The following is a 13,473-nucleotide window of genomic DNA, read 5'->3' on the forward strand; positions in this document are numbered from 1 at the left end:
AACATGTGGACTCTGATGATAGGACTGTAAATTAGTAAAGCCATTTTGGATAGAAATTTGGCAATATCTATCAAATTTGAGATTTAGTATACCTTATATCTTAGCAATTCCACTCTTGGTATATAACCAAGAGAAATTCTTGCATACATACATAAAAATATGGATTTAAGAGAATTGTTTTTAAACTAAAAAAGTAATTTAAAAGTTCTTTAGTAGGAAAAGGCTTAATAAATTGTGATACATTCATATGAAGGGATATTATATAGAAGTTAAAGTGAATGAACTGAAATTAATGTACCAATATTGATACATCTAAAATAATGTTGAATAAAAAAGCAATTTTTAGAATAAATCAATATTATTCATGCAAATTTTAGTAACATGAAGTAATACTACATATTGTATTGTACACATACTTATGGAGTAAATCTACCAAACATGGACAGGACAGATGCATACATCTTTGAGATGGCAGTTATTCTGGAAAGGAAGGAAAAGTGCTGGAAGGAGGCAAGCTACAAAGGACACAGTTATTTTTGGATTTCGCTTCTTTAAAAAGCTGAACCAGGTATAAGGATATGTTAACATTCTCAAAAGTCACGGTGGTGGGAATATAAATGTAATGGTCAGTATAAGTTAGGTTTTGCTGCAATAACAAAAACCCAGAATCCCAAAGACTTAAAAGAGCAAAGACTTCTTTTTTTATTTTGCACATTGCAGGTTGGCAGAAGGCGCTGCTTGTTGTTGCCACTTAGGGACCAAGGCTGACAGAGCAGTCACCACCTCCTTGCTGGCAGCTGCACCAGAAGGAAAGAGAGAGCAATTACACACTCCAGACTGGAAGTGATACATGCTGTCTCCTTTCACAGCTAAGTGGCCCAGACTAGCACCTGGCTTTACCTTGCTCAAGGGGCCAGGAGTGCAATTCTACCATGTTTCCAGAAATGGAAAGAACTGGAAATATTTAGCTAACAGAGTGAAACTTCATTACGGTGGGTGTTTGTTACAGTACTTGTCATCCTTTTTTACATGTTTGGATTATGCTTCATATTTTACACAATAGGAAAAAAAAACCCTGGTTTTTAAATCAGGAAGGGTAAGTTTCAGTCTGAGAAATGGAAGATGAAAGAGTCAGTGGGTGGTGGACAGCAGTGGACAGAGGTTGTCAGTCCCATAGATTTGCCTATTCCCAGGCCTGTCTCCATGATTGTGATATCCACAATGATGCTGCAATTATCCCTTCTTCAGAAATGCATGTCCATGTAAATGACTCCAAGCAAGTTGACCTTCTTTGCTTTTGTTTCTATCCACTGAGGCTGAGTAGCCAATAGGATCCCTGATACAAAGAGATGTGGTATGCAGGGCATGGATTATAAGGTCCAAAGACTTCACTAAGTCAGTGCCAGCTCTGCCACTCACACTTCCTGTCACCTTGGGCAAATTGTCATAGTGCCCATGTCTGTTTTCCTCCTCTGTAAAATGGGCATAACAATAACACTAAGTCTCTGAATAGTTGTGATAAACAAATGAAGTATGTAAAGTGTTTTGTAACTGTAACGTGCTGTACAGAAGGTCACTGTTACTAAAGACCTAAATTTCACTGCAAGGGAAGCCTCAGTCCAGATTTACATTTCTGGCCGACAATGACTCACACAACTTCCTTCTCCAGAGCCACCTGGTTGACAAAATAGACCCAGGCATCATTCTGTGGTCCAACTACTTAAAGAATCGATTGATTTCCCCTTGCGAAAGTGAGTCTGGGAGCAGGGATTAAGCGTTACTGCAGATTCCCCAGGGAGAATAAAGGGAGAGGCTATGATTCCTATGAACACGGCCTGAATGGGGAGATGCTCTAGGCCTAGATTGAAGCCTGGGTCTCTGGGACCCATGGAATATTGGAGCTGGAAAAGCACACAAGGGAAACAGTGACCTTTCCCACCGTTTTTGAAAGAAGAAACTTAGGCCAGGAGGGGCAAAAAGGATGGCCCTTCTCAAACAGCAAGAGAAAGAGAATCAAGAGATCTGGGATTTATCCTGGGATCTTCTATTAACTCAGGGCAAGCCCCTTTTTGCCAAATGCCTGGTTCCTCATGGGCAATTAGGGGATTGAACCTGACCTCCATGGTGATTTCTAATGCCTGTTATCTTCAGCGACACTCAGTTCTAGCGAATGTAAAATGCAGTGGAGTTCTCCTGAAAAGTGAGCTTTCTGGTCCAGGTATTGACTTTTTAGGTTTGGCTCTAAGGAGTTATCTTCTTGTCCTCCTATTCACTCTCTGAATGCCACCTATTTTCCTGCTAAAAAAAATAATAATAATAATAAATAATAAATTTAAAAAAAGGCTTCTGGGTGGCTTGCTTATTTTTTTCTTAGACCTTGGAGCCTTCATGCTCTTGACTTTCCTCTTACCTAACAAATACTCTTACCTGCCACTGTTACCTGCTCTGGGGGCTTGGCCAGAATAGCCTTCAGTGGGTAGTGGAGAACATGAGACACAAGTCTCGTCCCCAAAGTCACTCCCAGGGGATGCCCTGCGTGGCAATATTGCCGCTGATAACATTTCCCCAGAGATCACAGGAAGCTGTGCAACCAGACGCAAGGGTATGTCTGATCTACTGGCAGCAGGTGCATCCTGCTTTGACAGGAGACACAAACTCTACAGGAGGATCTCTCATGCCATATTACCTGGGGCCTTGCCCCTGAGGTTGACACAGGTTCTCCTCAGAGTTTGCACTAACTCATTCTGCCAGCAAGTCCCAGGAACAGAGAAAACACTAATGTCTCCATCCGTAATGATAAAAGGTAGCCATCACACCTGCAAGGCACTTTCATACCCATTAGCTTATTTGCTTTTTATGAAGAACTGAGAGGTAGCTGGGGAAGAGATTTTTCTCCTGTGTTATAGATGAGGAAGTTTATCTGAGGCCCAGAGAGGTTAAAGAATGTAAGGTCAGATCTTTTGATTCTAATTCCTATTCTTTCCCCATGGTACTACTGAAGTATTATCATCTTATTATAAAATTATATTAACAATCAGGCTAGAGGGCCTAAATCACTCTCAGATATAAAGGTACTCATCAGCTCTCTTTTGCCCTTCAATGAACAATTTAGGAGGAGAAACCATTTCTGAAACCAAAACAGCATTTACATTGTGGTTTGTGTATTATCTGGTGTCTAGAATCCAGGTCTTTAGTTAACCTTTTCATCCCTTGTCCATTTTCACCCCTAACTGGGTTTTTATGTTGATCAGTACAACTGGAAAAGGAGAAGCAGATGCTGCTGGATCCATCATCATGTGGGTGTCCACACCCTCAAAATGTCTCCTTAAAGGGATTTCCAAGGTTGAAGGTCATAACAGGAACTGTGTACTGTTTAAGACCTGTAATGATTCCCTATTGCTTAGAGGGGGCTGAGAATCAGCAGCATTATCATCACCTGAGAGTTTATTAGAAATGCAAATTTTCAGGCTCCACCCCAGACCAACTGCATCAGAATCTATATTTTAACAAGATCCCTCCGGTCACTGGTAGAGTCCTTTATTTACCCCAACTGCCTGTGAAGACAACACCGTCCAGTTATACATTCTCACTTCACATCTCGCCTTTGCTCCTGCAATTATTCCTTCCCCTTGTTTGTCCCTGGACCAAATCTTTCCCATTCTTTAAAGTCTGCCTCTTCCAAAAAGCCAAGCCAGAACTTCCTAGGAGTGAGTAAACTTTCCTTCCTCTAAATCCCAGTGCCACAGGCCCTGTACTTTCTATCTCAGATTATGAATTTTATGATCATGATTTATCTCCCTCTTTAAATTATGAGCTCTTCAAAGTCAAGGTCAAGGTCTGATTCATTCCTATATTTCTGAAAGCAGCACAACACTTTGCAAAGTTCCCACTGCAAATTAGTTCCCCAATGCATGTGTCCATAATATTTCTTTCTGTTTCTAATTGAGGTATCTAGAGAGATGAAGAAATTCAGGTTATCATTCTTATTACTTTAGTCAACAATTACCATATATGATTATAATCTAGACTTGAAAATATTTACCTAAAATATTCAGTCACTATCTTCAAGCATACATACACACACTCCCCACCGCAAATACACACAAGCACTCTGTTCATTTCATTTGTTCTTCATTGTTAGGAGAGCAGTTGGTCGGAATTTATTGAAAGTATGCGCGGTGGCTCAAGCCTGTAATCCCGGCACTTTGGGAGGCCGAGACGGGCGGATCACGAGATCAGGAGATCGAGACCATTCTGGCTAACACGGTGAAACCCCGTCTCTACTAAAAATACAAAAACTAGCTGGCGAGGTGGCGGGCGCCTGTAGTCCCAGCTACTTGGGAGGCTGAGGCAGGAGAATGGCGTAAACCCGGGAGGCGGAGCTTGCAGTGAGCTGAGATCCGGCCACTGCACTCCAGTCCGGGCGACAGAGCAAGACTCCGCCTCAAAAAAAAGAAAAAGAAAGTATGGGTGAAATGACTGCTATACACATTTTATGATCTTACCAAGAAAAAATTAAGGACTTGATCCTATTGTAGAATGGAACATAGTATCCAGATCTTAGAGTCTCTATCATAATCTGCATTTGGGACAAGTAAAGGTCCCCTGGCCCTTGTTCAGTTGCTTAATGGAAAAGACTCCAAAGACAGAATGCCACTGGTGTTCTTCCAATTATAGAATCATCTGATTAGAATTACAGTAAATGCATAGCTCAGTTTGCATTGTCCTGAGGTGAACCGCAAACCAAGTTGCTCTGGTTGGAGCATTGGAGGGTACTGAATGCTGAAAGCCCACTACCTCATCTCAGTGGGGCACTCATCCTAGGGCTAACTTGGAAAGGGAGAGATACCAGTTAGGCCATTCCACTTCTGGGGACCCTGGAGCTCTGGGGGCCAGAGCTAAGTGGATTATTTAATTAATGTTTAGTAGAAATAGTCAAATAGCACACACTCCAGATATTAAGCCAATCCAGACCTTTGCATTGAATTGGAAGGAAGATTCGTCTTCGTGACTATTTTAGAATTAATTATTCCAGTTTATTTCCAGCCTGTCAGCGTTGAGTCTTGAGAGGTGGTCTGTAAAACGTGAGTTTTTCCAATCATGGGGTTGTGTTGTGGTCCGTGGTCCCATGGGTTTTCTTGCTGTCTGGCCGCAGAAGAACAGATCAGGAATCCTACAGAAGAATCCTAAATCCATTCCTCCCCTTCTACCCATTTCAGTTACAGCTAGAGGGTTGGGACTCATTGGTGTGTTAGAACCAAACCTGATTATTGTGTTATCATTGCTTCTAATTTAACTACCAGACTGTTAAACATTACTGCCGCAAGCCCAGCCAGGGGGTGGGCACTGCACTTTGAAACCACCACGTCAATAGTGCTGTTGGATGAAACTCTGCTCTACTGGACCATGAAATGGGTTTTCAAAGGGACAGAGAATGACAGATGTGTCGGCCGTGAGTAAAACTGTCTCACCAGAGTGGTAACATTCATAATGGAGCAGAAAGAAGCACCACAGTGTGATTGGAATCTGTCCAAGTCCCCGGCACAGCCAGGCCAAAGCACAAACCAGGAAATGCTTTGGAGATTTGTTTCCTCATCTACAAAATTGTATTAATACTGCGCATGCTCTCATGAGACCTACACAACTACATATTATTTCTTTTAAGGTAGCAGTTGGAGTCTAGTGCTGCAACCTGCTAACTGGGTGACTTTTGGAGTCTCTGTTTCCTCATCCAGGCCTATCTACCTCACAGAGTTATCATGAGCATCCAAGGAAGTGACATGAATTGGGGTTGTCTTGATTTAAGTTGGGAGGATGATGCCTACTTTCTTATTTTCTAAAAGTCTTCAGTAGAGGAGAGATCAGAAAAGCCCTCTATGAAGGGCTTTCTTAAGCATTAAGGTTTTTGTCACTTTCCTTCCCTGGTCTGGACCGATCACAGGAATCATAGACGTAATCAAAATTAGGTGATGTTAAAAAAATCAAATCATTAGCCGGGTGCGGTGGCACACACCTGTAATCCCAGCGACTCAGGAGGCTATGGCAGGAGAATTGCTTGAACCAGGAGATGGAGGTTGCAGTGAGCCAAGATCGTGCCACTGTACTCCAGCCTGGGCGACAGAGTGAGACTCCATCTAAAAAAAAAAAGTATTGAATATAAGCTATATGCATACATACATTTGCACACATCTTGGTGAACATCTTGAAAAGAAAAACATTAAGTTTCACAAGCAAACTCTTATCTGTCAGGCAAATTTGTTCTTAGCTAGAAACTTGGAAGGAGAGTATTGGACAGTAGAAATACTCTTTGATAGTAGAAAGACAAAGCTCTAATGATTGGCTGTTTGAACCAAATCAATCCATCTGTCCATCTCCACCCCAGCTACTTTTGATCATGCTATTCATCACCTTTCTCTTAGCCTGTACTGATTGAACACTATACTGCCTGTATTATGCATCAAATATAATTTGACATCAGTTTAGAGCCACTGGGCCTTTCTCAACAGAAAATCTTGAAACTATGTAGAAATCATCTATGAAACGCTGGTACTGAAAGTGTTGTGGAGAAAACTTGTTTCTAGTTGGGTTTTAGGTGACAGAACACCAGCAAGAAAGAGTGAAGGCTCTTCCAGACGATAAACACAGGCAAATGGTAGGCCAAGGCCAGGTTAAATGCCACCCAGTGTCCTTCTGGGAGAGTTTCATGGCCTAGGAGCATAGCATGTCAAGGCTACAAAGACTTAAAAATCATGTACCACCCACCTTGCTTTAGATATGGGGAAGCAGGGCCTCAGATTGTGGATGTGACCATGTCCAAGATCACACAGCCTATGGCAGAACCAAAGCTAGAAATCAAAATGCTATGCTCCAACTTCAGGACACTTGTTCCTACAGCACAGTGACATTCTGTCAGGCTGTCAAGCTCTCAGGGATAGTAACTTATCAAATAACATGGAAACGTTTTCTCGTTTGTCTCTGAAGGTTACAGAGTCTGAGCATTCTTAGGCTCTTGTACCACAAATACGAAAACTGCCAGGGCTTTGGCTCCCAGAAAGTGGCAGTTCAGTGCTGTGGAAAAATCTGGACCGTAGTCTCAGTTCACACACTAATGCTTGTGTCTGATGCACTTTGGCTCCAAACTGAAACCCATTTGTAGCCCCAGGAAGAAAAAGGGTGCTACAAATCAAGAAAAAAAATGGGCTGGGCACGATGCCTCACGCCTGAAATCCCAACACTTTGGGAGGCCAAGGCGGGTCCATCACAAGGTCAGGAGTTCGAGACCAGCCTGGCCAAGATGGTGAAACCCCGTCTGTACTAAAAATACAAAAATTAGCCAGGCACGGTGGCAGGCACCTGTAATCCCAGCTACTCAGGAGGCTGAGGCAGGAGAATCGCTGGTACTAGGGAGGCAGAGGTTGCAGTAAGCTGAGATCATGCCACTGCACTCTAGCCTGGGGGCAGCAGAGCAAGACTCTGTTTCCAAAAAAAAAAAAAAAAAGAGAGAGAGAGAAAAAATGAAGGCAATTTTCTCTTTTCAGGAGCATCCCAAGGAGCAGACTGATGGTGTCAGTGCCCTGCAGCTCTTCAAAGCCCAACTCTTTATTTAGAGATATGTGAGTATGGAAATTAATACCCACATCTGTCTACTGGAGGCTGACAATATTAAGTCCTGGGCTGTGTGTGTGTGTGTGTGTGTCTGTGTGTGTGTGTGTAATTAAAGCTTCAAAGCTCCTCTCTCACTCTAAACATCAACTCCAAATTGTTGAATGAAAGTCTGTAGACAACTTGTATCTTGTCACTTTTCATTAGACTCAGTATTCTGAAAGGCACATAAGTGTATTCTATTCCACTCTACAGATGAAGACTCTGAGGAACAAACATCCTAGTCACACAGCAAAATCCAGGAGTGGAAGTCAGTGAAAGTTCTGAGACCAGGGCTTAGCAGCTGTTTCCTGGGATGAACACAAAGGCATGGCCTCGATAATTGAATTCAGGGAACCCGGCAAGGTGCCACCAGTTTCCAGGACACCCTACGCTGTTATTTTACTGGAATGTTTGTTATATCAACTGTCTTCTCTTTGTTAACAGCACCCTTCTGGGGCAGTATTCCCTGTCCCTATCCCCTATCCCAGCCACTCTCTCAACACACAAACACGTACACGCACACACACACTCACACTTGATGTAATTACTCCTATTCATTGTTCAGATTCAGCTTAAATGCAGTTTCTTCAAGTAACCCCTTCCTTACCATCAACACTCCCCTAAAACAATTCCTTCTGCTCTGTGGTCTCTCACACCATCTGTCTTTCCTTCTCAACACTATCCCAGTTTGCAAAAATCCATTGAACTGCGGCCATCTGATGAATTTTTGACCACTTTGATGTTGGGGATTATCCATAATTTTTTTTTTTTTTTGGAGACAGAGTTTCGCTTTTCTTGTGTAGGACAGAGTGTAATGGTATGATCTTGGCTCACCACAATCTTCATCTCCTGGGTTCAAGTGATTCTCCTGCCTCAGCCTCCTGAGTTGCTGGGATTACAGGCATGTGCCACAACACCCGGCTTTTTTTTTTTTTTTTTTTTTTTTTTTTTTGCATTTTTAGCAGAGACAGGGTTTCTCCATGTTGGTCAGGCTGGTCTCGAACTCCCAACCTCAGGTGATCCGCCTGCCTTGGCCTGCCAAAGTGCTGAGATTACAGGCGAGAACCATCATGCCTGGCTTTTCAGTCTCCATTGTACCCCAACACTTCGCCCAGCACCCAGTGTAGAGGAAGCATGCAGTGAAGAGCCAATGGGTCAACAGAAGAACGAGCAACTGTACAAGACTACAGGAATTCCTCTCTTGTGAGTAGGGCTTTCAAAGCTTCTTTCAGCTACTCAACAACTACCCGTCATCTGCCAGCCACTCCCACTCTCTATTTATACCTGACTTTTCCTGTACTTCCCTTCAGTGTGCTTACAGTTTCTTCAGCGCCGGTTTTCCTGCCCCAGATTCTTTATCTATCAAAACACTCACTCTTCAATGTCAGTCTAAAAGTAGCTCTGCAATGTCTTCCTTGAATTCTTCATAGACTATTAAATATCCTTTCCCCTTTTGTACCACAGCATCCTGTGCTCAGTGCTGTTGCGTGCCAGGGCTGAGATCCTGGGTTATTTATCTCCATATCCCCCAAGAGGGCTCTGCCTGTAGGTGGTACTCAAATAATACTGAGTGAATAAATCAAAGGATCAAAGACTTCCATCATGAGATGTTGAGCTCCTTGATGGCAGGAGCCCTCTATTAACCACTCTGGTACAGTGTGTTGCACATAGTAGGCACTAAACTATGAGTTGAATCAAATGCCATCCTTTCCCAGAGGTGATGTAAAGAGGCAAAGTAATGTATTGGAAATAGTGTAAACTTTGAAATCCTTCAGGTCTACCTACTGTGTGGCCTTGGGATAATGACTGAACCTCACTGAGCCTCATGTTCCTCATCTGAAGATAGCACCACTGCCTAAGACAATTGTGACAAGACATAGATGTTGATGAGTCTGGCATTGGCGTGGCACACAGGAGGTACCCAGGCTACATCAGCTCCTTTTCTCTCTTCTTTCCCGAACTCGCAGAGACTGGCCAGGAGATGGGAATGCCCATGCCCAGTGGCTCCTACTCAAACCCTTTCACCCCGACACATGGGAGGGAGACAGGAATAGGCTCGAAGAATGACTCAGCTCCAGTGACTAAGGCAAGGAGGTAGTGGTGGTAGGAACGGGGTGGGGGCTGAAGAGGAAGTGAGCGAACACGATATCTGATGAAGGATGGCTCCAAAATAAAAAGGGGTTGGCCCTAGTGGGTTCCTGGCTCTGACACGGTGCAAGTGAACAGGGGCCTGAGTGCTTCTCCATGACTCCCTCCACCTCACCTCGTGGGGAACTCCCTGCCTACCCAGGGAGGTCTTCCAGAACAAATGCTGAGCATTCTCTGTCCTCTGGAGCCTTTCAGACCAGGCACTAGGACACATTTGAATGCCAACTTTGATGGACCATTTTTTAAGAAGTATCCCGTATGACTGAGATCAGTGTGCATGGATTCTAATCCTGACAGCCACCTGATTCCCAGCATGGGCCTCTCTCCTCGACTCCAGACTATCTTTTCCACCCACACCACCACTTTAAAATCCCCAAATATTGCACATACAGCCAGGTAAGACCAGTCCCTCTGCTTGCAGGATCACCCCAGTCCATTTTCTAGACTGTGCACAGAATGATATGTTCAAAACTAATTTATAATCCTGTTATCCCTCTGCTTAACATCCTTCAAGGTTTTCCCAGTTTCTACAGAACAGTCGAGACTCCTTCATCTGGTGTATAAAGCCTTTTGTGATCCAGCACCTCCTCACCTTCTGGCTTTGCCTGCTGACCCCACCCCATAAACTCATACATCCAGAGACACACCTTCCATTTCAGCCAGCTCTCAAAAGTCCTTTTATCACATCTCACGTTCCCACCTCTGGGTCTCTGAACATGCCACTCCTTCTCACAAGTACACACTTCTTCACCTTGAGCAAGACTGCATATATTTCCAGTTTGGGCTCAGATGCTGTCTCTGCTGTGTGGCCCTCTCAGATGCCCACTTGCCCCACCGACAGGCGTTGTGACTTCCTGTTTATGCATGCTTCTTTACACTAGACTGAGGGATCCTTGAAGGCAGGTCCTTCCACAGAATACCTACTCAACAAATGTTTGTTGAATACATGACATATCAAAAACAGGCACAAAGTAATAAATCAAGCCATTTTTTCCTCTGGTCTCCAGTGTTTTCATCTGTAAAATATGTATCTGATCTAGCTGCCTTAAAACCCTAGCAGCCTCTGATTTTATACTGTATCATTCTTCAAATCTACATGTCACACTCCTGGCCCTCTAAGTAGTAGGAGATATTGCTGGGTTATTTTTTCCCAAGGAGAAAGTGGAACACTAGGTCCATTGACACTGAAGAAAGGCTGATCTCAGAAGCTCAGGTTGACATCACAAAACTACTCAAAGCCAGTGCACTACATCAGGATCCAAAACACCCAGGACTCTGGCCATATCACCAGCACAATCGGGGGTATCATTCACCCATATGGGTGCTCATTTGCACGCATTCATATGAGCATTGGCATAGTCCTCAGGCAAACACACACGGTGACACATTTGTGCAAAGAAAACCACCCACACAGACCTCACCAAGGTCACAATCTCTGTGATCCCCACACCTCCCAGCATCACCCACACACTCACACACCCACAGGGTGTCAGGTTGTCTGTCTGCAAATCTGGAGTTCTGCACATTGGACCACAGCATCCTTCAGCAGGAAAATAAGTGCACCTGTGTTCTCACGGCTCTCTCCCTCTGATCTCTGTCATCAGCGTGGTCCTCACTGAACAGCTTCTGCCAATATGCTGGCATGAGACAACCTGAGTTGACCATCCAAGCTTGTGTGGGAAAATTGATGAGCTTCCATGAGCCTCAGTTTTCTCATCTATAAGATGGGACTAGTGGCCCCGCTTACTCTTTTCTTACATAGGTACTGCCAACTAATCACCTAATTAATTCAGTAAGTATTGAATTAATGCATGCAAATGCACCTCATAAACACAGGCACAATGCAAATGTGTGGAAGTCACAGAAATAATAATGTTGGTGTTCAGTAGTTTCTGTCTCTAATGAAGAGCTCCTTTTCCAATAAAAAGGAACAATTCAAAATCAAATCGTTATTGAATACGTATTACATGAAAAGGATTATCACCAGCCATAAATAACAATTTCATAGCTGTATTAGACAGTGCTGTAGTATATTTGTGTCTGAAGGAAAATGTCTCATGTTTCGTGGTTTTAATATATATGCATTTTAGTACGTTTTACATATATGGAAAGAGAAATAATATTTTCATATGTACAATATGAAACTATGGACATATATGAAACAATATTTTCGTGTTTGTGCTTTTGTGTTTGAGAGGAAAACATTGCCTATGAGTCAGGAATGAAGTGTAATGAAGAAAAAAGCACGAGTTTTGAAATAAAACATACATACCTAGATTCACATCCTGACTATCATTTATTAGCTTTTTGACTTGAGACAAATTGTATTATTTTTTATTATTTTTATGTTACTTATGTTTTTATTATTATTTTATTTTTTATGAGGTTTCAAAAACCGATAGGTAATACTTGTACATATTTTGAGCATACCTGTGATATTTTGATACATGCATACAATGTGTAATGATCAAGTTAGAGTAACTGGAATATTCATCACCTACATTATTTATCTTTTTTGTGTGTTAGGAACATTATAACTCTTCTTTCCTAGCTATTTTGAAATATACAAAAAATATTGCTAACTATGATTATCCTACTGTACTCTTGAATACTGGAACTTATTCCTTCTATCTAACAGCATTTTGGGGAACAAGTTTTAAATTTACTAAAGCCTCAATTTCCCCATACTAAAAACTGGAAATAAAAAACTTAGTTCATAAGTCTGCTGGGTAAATCATTTTGAAAACTTATAATATTGAACAGTGTCTAGGACAGAGAGGGCTCAATAAATGTCACTGTTGCCCATTTTGTGTTCTCTGTCTCATTAACCCACTGTGTGATCTGGGGCAAATCGCTCCGCCCCTTGGAGCACGTTTTCTCGCCATAGAATGAGAGAGAAGGACTTGATTCCATGGATTCCTACCAACCCCAGGAGTCACAGGATCCTATATCGAGTATCTGTTTTACACATGCACTTAAATTACTTGATGTAAGTAATCAGGGCAGCCAAGGGGTGGCCCCTTTAGCCTAGCGTTTGCTCAATTTCCAAAGCGTTTCCTTTCTCTGAACGTGCCAGTTGCTCGCTCTCGTATTTTCAATACAGGGCCCATTGATGACCACAAAAAGGAATGTCCAGTGCAGCTGCGGGTCCACTTGAGCCCTCCAAGCAAGCACTCTCAAGCCCGTTCTGTCTGAGAGCTCTGTGTTTTCAGAGCCTGTTGTTGCAGCGATGCCTGGAATCCTTAACACCTGCACACCAGCTTCCTGGGCATTTCCACACCCTCCCCCTCCCCACCTACTGCATTTCCCATTTGCATCTGAAATGCAGCTGCTCTGGGCCGTATAGAGGGAAGCCAAATGGACAGGACATCTCCTTGTTTGGTCTCCCTCCCCTGAGTCAAACCGAATCTGAAGCTCCTCTGTGCGACGCCTTTGTTGCCTCCTCATTATGTTTAAATGAGCCTCATCTGCAGGAGGATTTTTTTTTTTAATAAAATAAAATAAAACCACCACAAAAGACCAAAGCATATGACATCTGCTCTTTCGATGAAAGCTTTTTTTGTCCCGAATTAGACTAAAAAAAGAAGAAGAAAACATGAAAGAAAAAAGAACGGGGCTGGGCCTCATTTGTACCATTCCTCCCAAGAAACAAAACAAACAGAATTAGTGTATGCTGGAGGC

The sequence above is a fragment of the Piliocolobus tephrosceles genome, chromosome 2 (assembly GCF_002776525.5).
Source record: "Piliocolobus tephrosceles isolate RC106 chromosome 2, ASM277652v3, whole genome shotgun sequence".
In the NCBI taxonomy this organism is placed as follows: domain Eukaryota; kingdom Metazoa; phylum Chordata; class Mammalia; order Primates; family Cercopithecidae; genus Piliocolobus; species Piliocolobus tephrosceles.